Here is a 7,517-nt window from a genome sequence, read left to right as displayed (position 1 = left end):
GGCCTGTGGCTCATGAGACTATTGTTATTAAACCCCTCCTGCCCCAGCACATAAACCAGCTACCAGAGGGCAGGGTAGCAGGTACTCAAGACCCTCCCTCAGGGCAGAGGGTATTTCAGAATTATCCCTGCGTAAGGTTTCTTGCACCTTCCTCCTTGAGTAGCTAGTGTAGACCACGGGTGAGACAAGATCCCTGGTCCATTACAGTGCAACGTATAGATCCTCTTCTTCACTCTATCCCTCGGCTGCTATAAAAATAACCCCTAGCTCTCGCACAGATAGTTTCATGAGTTTGAAAGACAAAAGGGCTGTAGCCGTTTTTCCGATATGAAAATGGGGGCACTGAGAGCCTCAGGGGATTGGTCATAACCTACAAAGCCTCTTCGTCCAAGGTAATAGGCTCAAATTCAGGTCAAATCAATAGAGCTCAGCAGCCCGTCCTGTGTTCTGGTTGTGCGGCCGCGGGGAAATGAGCGAATGTTCCTGATCTCGGACTCCTGCATGTCACAGTAGCCAGGGGCTCTGAACTCCCCTTGTCCATCCTCTTCACGGTGAGAATAATCCCTGACTGAGTAGCATCAACGGGTGATCAACTTTGCATCTTTTCTTTAGTGTTAACTTCTGAGTAACCCATCATCTCCCTGGCCCCAGCTGCTCTGTGTCCTAAATGACTGGATACCTCTACCCAGGCTGACATGAGGCCATCTAATAAAAGCATTTTTCCTCAGTGGATCTTAAAGTGCTTCACAGAGGAGGTCCGTGTCGCCTCCATTTTACAGATCTGGAAGCTGAGGCACAGAGCTGACTTTGACTTGCATCCAGTGGCGGTGCCGGGAATAGGACGCAGGTCTCCAGAGGTCTCCACTAGCCTGTGCTCCCCGGGAGTTGTCTTCTGTGGGTGAGAGAGAAAGTAAAACCGCACCTAACCCACCTGGCTACCTACAGTAGTGGCTGTGCAGAACGTGACTGAATCGAAAAGACTGGGAGATTCCTCAAACTGGCTCTGTTGGCCGTAAGCCAAACCTGATCTGCATGGCAGGGCTTTGGCGTGTTTTCAACCCAAAGTGCCCCAGCCAGACTCCGCCTAGATAACTGATCACTTCCCATTTTTATATAAAGATGTAAAATTCAACTCACCCTTAATCACAGAGCTCCAGCCAGGACTTCCACAACCCGCAATGTCTTGTGTTCTGCACGACTCCGGTGTTTCATCTGAGCGTGTTCGATCCTTGTGCTGTAGCAGGGAGCACAGGTGTACAAAACGCAGACCCAGACGCTTCTGGGCGCTAGAAGGACCTGAGACTGAGAAGAGTGGCTTTTCACCCCTGCCTTGTCGAACCTCAAAGAGTTCTGATGGATTTCACTTCTGGAGCCTGTGGCTCTGAGTCTGACCTCACACAGGCTTCAGATTGGTGTAACCCTGTTGCTTTCATTGGAGTTATTCCTGGTTTCCCCCCAGGGTACCTGAGATCAGAATCACCCTCTTATACAGAGGCATAACGTGAACTGTATTAAATCAAAGACATGAGAGGAATGTGCCCAAGATTTATGGTGACCAGATGTCCCGATTTTATAGGGACAGTCCTGATTTTTTGCGTCTTTTTCTTATATAGGCTCCTATTACCCCCCACCCCGTCCCCATTTTTCACATTTGCTGTCTGGTCACCCTACCAAGATTCGAAGGTGGTTTGGAGCTCTTGTAAGCAGCCATGGGGAGATCTAGGCCAGTATGTTCTTGGAATCAGAACTGCCACCCTCTGAGCCCCCAAACTGGGCTAAGCAGCCTTTGGAAGATGTCCCTGTCTACTGGATACGGCCAGGAATGCAGGTCAGCTGGTGGAGAACTCAGGAAACGTACCTGATTGGCAGATCCCATTACGGCTTGTCCTGCCTTCCGTGGCCGTGGAGAACAACTCATCAGCGTCCCCTTTCTAACCGCCCAGAACCGATTTTAAGCCTCTCGCGTCATGAAAGCTGCCTCGAGCTGCTCGAACGCCTCTCCTCCAGTCTGAGAGGTCACAGTCCGTTTGGGAGCCGAAACCAGACCTCCACAATGACAGAGGAACTGGGTGTGACCGCAGGACTGTATGCAGTGAGTCGTGAGAGCTGATTCCAAGAGTCCCACTTTCATGTTCACCGTGGTCTCAGGCACCTAATTTACAGCCTGAAATCTCCGGTATTAAGTGTGTGTGTGGGAAGGAGGGGATGGGGAGGAGTTAATTGTGAATCAGGTATTTCCCTTTGGCCGGGTGAAGGACAAGACTCCAAATCACCTTCACACCACCCCTTGAGTGCCAAGGTGAGCGGATTTTGGTGGAGAAAAGTAGGGAAGTATGTTAACAATTGGGGGGGCGGAAAGAGAGGAATTTTTTCCATTCTTCAACCAGCTTTCCTCCCCCTCCACGCCCCCAACAAACATACATGTTCCTGGGCAATGGGGCTGCTCCTCCGTGGAGCCCACATCAGACACACCCACCCTCCTCTCTATGATAAGCTATTTGAATCCAGCTCTGCCCTTTCCTGCCTGTCCATTAATTCCTGGGGAGAATCAGGAGAGTGGAGGTGAATTTGAATTGAAATTGACACCGATTCAAAGTGCATTATGTCCCTGGGTAAGATACAACGCATGGTGCATCTTATATGTGTTGCCTATTATATAACTTTAGCAGCATCTAGAATTACTGCCTGGACAGTAATAGCCTGAAGAGCTCTCTTATTATGTAACATGTATAATGTGGTGGCACCTAGAGGCCGACCAAGTCTGGGCCCCGCGGTGTCAGGTGCTGTACAAACTTTCCCAACGTTAATAGATTTCCAGGTCAAAAGAGGCAAAGAGTCCTGTGGCACCTTATAGACTAACAGACGTTTTGGAGCATGAGCTTTCGTGGGTGAATACCCACTTCGTCGGGTGCATGGTCAAAAGAGCATCTAGTCTGACGACCTGCAGAACTCAGGGCTGTGAACTTACCCAGCCTGTGACTGTTCCTGGCCTAGGGAGCTTTCAGTCCAAGAGACAATCCACCTCTTCTGTCTTAAGCATTTAAAGGTAAGAATTGCTGGTTGCTTTCCTGTAGCTTGGGATGTTAAGAATCCCCCTGAAATCTGTTATGTGCCTCTGAATGCTTTGGGCTCTCGGTCTTTCCATGCACACTTATCTTAAAGGCCTGGTCTGCACTCATTCTGTGTACCAGTAGAACTATTTCAGTTAGGGGTGTGATTTTGTTACCTATATAGTTATAACAGTTGTGATGGGATCCCTGGGGTGCAACCTAGAATTGGGGTACCACTGTGCCCCCTTAATTGTCCAGCCTGGGCTGGCTCTCACGATGCTTTGCTGGTGACAAGCAGCAAACCCCTCCAGGTGCTGTGATCACTCAGCACAACAGCACGTGGAGCCGCACAGCCGGCTAGATGGCATGAATGCTCCCAGAGCCACTCACAAATCACACAGTCACCAGCAAATCTCCCAAGCCCCCAGCTTTGCACCCCAGGAATGTGCCATCCTGCCCTGGTCACAAGCTGGACCAGTGTAAGTTTATTACTAAGGCTAAGATTTAGTCATGGGTATTTATAGTCCAAGTCTTGGACAGGTCACGGGCAATAAACAAAAATCACGGCCTGTCCGTGACTTGGACTATAAATACCCATGACTAAATCTCTGCTCCTGGGCCCCACTGCTCTGGGGGGCCCCCTGCACAGAGGCCTCCAGGGACCACTCTCATGATGGCCTCCAGGGCCACCCCCAGGGCTGCTGTTTCTCTGGTGGTCACTGGGGCGGCCCCCAGGACTGATGCTGGGGAGCTCCTTGGGGCTGCTGCTCCGGCTGCCCCCAGGACCGCTGCTGCCTTGGGGGCCAGCTGCACCAGCCGCTGCTGGGACCAGCTGCTTGGGCACCCAGTGGCCAGCCACACTGGCCACTGCAGCTGCGGAAGTCACGGAGGTCGCAGAAAGTCCTGGAATCTGTGACTTTCGCAATCTCTGTGACAGAATCGCAGCCTTATTTATTACCCAGTGCACCCCTCCCTAGATGTGGAGAGGACACGCACCAGCCTTTGTAAACTGAGCTGAGATTTTTCAAGCCCTTCAACCAAAACACACTGTTTTAGGTAAAATATAAAACAGGTTTATTAACTACAGAAAGATCGATTTTAAGTGGTTGGCACAAAAGGTCAGTGCTAGTTACCAAAGAAAATAAAAGGCAGGTGCCCAGTCTAAATCTGAACCCTTATTAGACGAGGCAGTATTCAGATCAAGCAACTTTCTCACTCCCCTGGCTGTTGCAGGTTGGTTATAATTCTTAATACACAGGCTTCCCCCTTGAGCCTGGGACCAGTCTCCTCAGTTCAAGTCGAGTTCCCAGCGTCCCTGTTGCTTCCTGCATAGGTGGGGGAGGAGAAAGGGCACAGTGGCATCAGGCTGTGACCTATTTTAGATTGTCTGTCCATGTGCCTGGAAAACACTAACTCAGATATGTCCTGGTGGGCTTTGCTGAGTCACAGACTTGAGCAGTGCCCCACTGTACGGTGCTTCTCTTACGGCCTTGTAAATCCCTGGTTTACAACTCCCCTGCTGATTAATGGTCGCCAGGGGCGACTCCAGGCCCCAGCACGCCAAGTGTGTGCTTGGGGTGGCATGTCGCGGGGGGTGCTCTGCCGGCGCCGCGAGGGTGGCAGGCAGGCTGCCTCCGGCGGTTTGCCTGCAGAGGGTCCGCTGGTCCCGCGGCTTCAGAGGACCTCCCGCAGGCAAACCGCCGGAGGCAGCCTGCCTGCCATGCTTGGGGTGGCAAAATCCTTAGAGCTGCCCCTGATGGTCGCTTAACACCCTCCAGGGAGTGGCTCACGTCCTGTGTTATCAGTGGGGAACTAACAGTAAAGACTCTCAAACAGACAACACTTTTCAGTAACAACCGTGCAGCAAAATCTCATAACTTCATACACACTAACAATATAGGTATTTGGACAGAACGATGGGTTTTGGCAGATCATGATGTTTCATGTGATCTCTTACAGGGTCTGCGTTGTATGGAATAGATCATAATTATGACAGGGAGAATATGGGGGCTCCAAGGGTCTGCTTTGAGGTACAGAGTGCCACAGCCATACGATCCCTCTACTGCGGACTCAGTTATACTGGTATAAAGGTGACTTAGACTGGTATAGCTTATTTCCCTCCCTTTCAGGAATGTAACGGGAGGTACTGGCCCATTAAGCCGGGGCGGAGGAGAGGGGCGCAGAAGACTCTGTTCTAGCAACGTTAACACGAGCACAGGCTCACAACGCAGTGGAAACTGGAAGAGAGGAACTGGTCCGGGGGGCGTGGGAAGATTCCAGGTCACTGTCACTTTAAGGGCCCGGGATCAGGAGCCCTGTAGGTTAGGATGGGGCAGAGCGTCCCGCTCCCTGGGCCAATCAGGGGAAGCTTTGGGAAGGAGGGCAGTATATTTACTGCCTCCCCTCGCAGAACAGGGTATGTGTGGGCAGAGAAGGAGGCCTGGGCTGGAAAGCTGCGCTTCTGCGGAGTGGAATAAGCCACCAGCAATACGGTGGAGGGAAAACAATCTTTCAGGTAGAACTTGCCCTGGGACGTGCCTAAGGGGGACAGGTGTGGAGAGGGTAGCAGAGACTGAACGCCAGAGGCAGGAGGCTTAGCAGTGAGCTGAGGAAGCTCTGGAGATGTGTGAACTCAGGGGTTTGCTGAGCCATTGTGTAGTGAGTGGGTTGATTACACTTCAGTTCATTATGAAATCTACTCAAGTGCCCAAATAACCAGGGTCAGTGAGGTTTATTGCCCTAAGCCGATAAGAATATAGGCCAGGGGAAAGCTTCAGCAGGGTGTCAGTCCCTGGGAAGCCCGTCCCGCGCAGCGTTGTTACATTCACCTCACCAAAGGGGCACCCTGCAGCTGGCATTAGTTACATGATAAGAACATAAGAACGGCCGTACCGGGTCAGACCAAAGGTCCATCCAGCCCAGTATCATGACTACCAACAGTGGCCAATGCCAGGTGCCCCAGAGGGAGTGAACCTAACAGGCAATGATCAAGTGATCTCTCTCCTGCCATCCATCTCCATCCTCTGACAAACAGAGGCTAGGGACACCATTCCTTACCCATCCTGGCTAATAGCCATTAATGGACTTAACCACCATGAATTTATCCACTTCTCTTTTAAACCCTGTTATAGTCCTAGCCTTCACAACCTCCTCAGGTAAGGAGTTCCACAAGTTGACTGTGCGCTGCATGAAGAAGAACTTCCTTTTATTTGTTTTAAACCTGCTGCCCATTAATTTCATTTGGTGACCCCTAGTTCTTGTATTATGGGAATAAGTAAATAACTTTTCCTTATCCACTTTCTCCACATCGCTCATGATTTTATATACCTCTATCATATCCTACCCCCTTAGTCTCCTCTTTTCCAAGCTGAAGCATCCTAGCCTCTTTAATCTCTCCTCGTATGGGACCTGTTCCAACTCCCTAATCATTTTAATCATGATGATTTCCCATGTTACACAAACTGATTCAGCAGCCGGCTGGTCCTGCGGGTAACGCACTAAATGGGGAGCCAGGTGAGCTGGGTTCTCTTCCCAGATCTGTGACAGCGTCCCTGTGTGACCTTAATCTGGCTGTGCCTCCGTTCCCTGCCGGCAGAATGGGGATGGTGTTTCCTTTGTCTGGGTGGATTGGAAGCTCTTTGGGGGTGGGGAATATCTCTGTGTTCAGGACCTGGGGCAGCAGGGCTTTGATCTCAGCCAGGTGCTATTATTGAATAATAACGTCTATGGAGGGCTCCCATGCTTAATTCCTCTTCAGCCAGATGCCCTGCACTCCCCGCCGCCACCTCTGAACAGTAAATCACCCCAGAGCGGGTTTCAAAATCTGACAGGCTGCTTTTATTAGCTCCGAGCATCATCCACCAGGCTTGACAAGGCCGCGTTCTGGGAAATATGGAAATGGTTCTCAGGCCGCCGTCAGATTGTTTAATGACAGCTGCCTGCCGCCTTTTAGACAGAGCAGGTCTAGGTCTGACTCCGATATGGCCGTCGCTCCAGAAAGGGACTCGGTTTACAAGGAGCCTTTATGGTACCTGCTTAAAAGGAGGCGGATAGATTGGATGCAATTAGCACTTAAAAAAAATGGGAGGAGCAGGGGGTGGGCCAGAGAAAGTGAAAGTGATGTGACACATGATGAGAAGCCAAACACGTTACAGCAAAGTCTTTTTGCAAGGTGTATGTCCGTCATGGGTAGCGAAGCGAATGGGCAAACAAGCTAGCCTTGGACTGCTGGAAGCGATGTGTTCAATTCTCGCTTGTGTCATGAGTGTAGCGTTCTCAGCAGACATTTATTATTGAAGTTGCAGCTAGACAGCCCAACTGATGTCAGGCCTCCAGTCTGGCGAGAGAGTGTCCTGGCTCTGAAGGGTTTACAACATAACTAGACAAAGGAAGTATTATTACCCTCGTTTTACAGATGGGGAAACTGAGGCACGGAGCAGCAAAGTGACTTGCCCCAGGTGACACAGG

The sequence above is a fragment of the Mauremys reevesii genome, linkage group 3, assembly GCF_016161935.1.
Source record: "Mauremys reevesii isolate NIE-2019 linkage group 3, ASM1616193v1, whole genome shotgun sequence".
NCBI classification, from domain to species: domain Eukaryota; kingdom Metazoa; phylum Chordata; order Testudines; family Geoemydidae; genus Mauremys; species Mauremys reevesii.
This window is presented reverse-complemented; position numbering follows the sequence as displayed.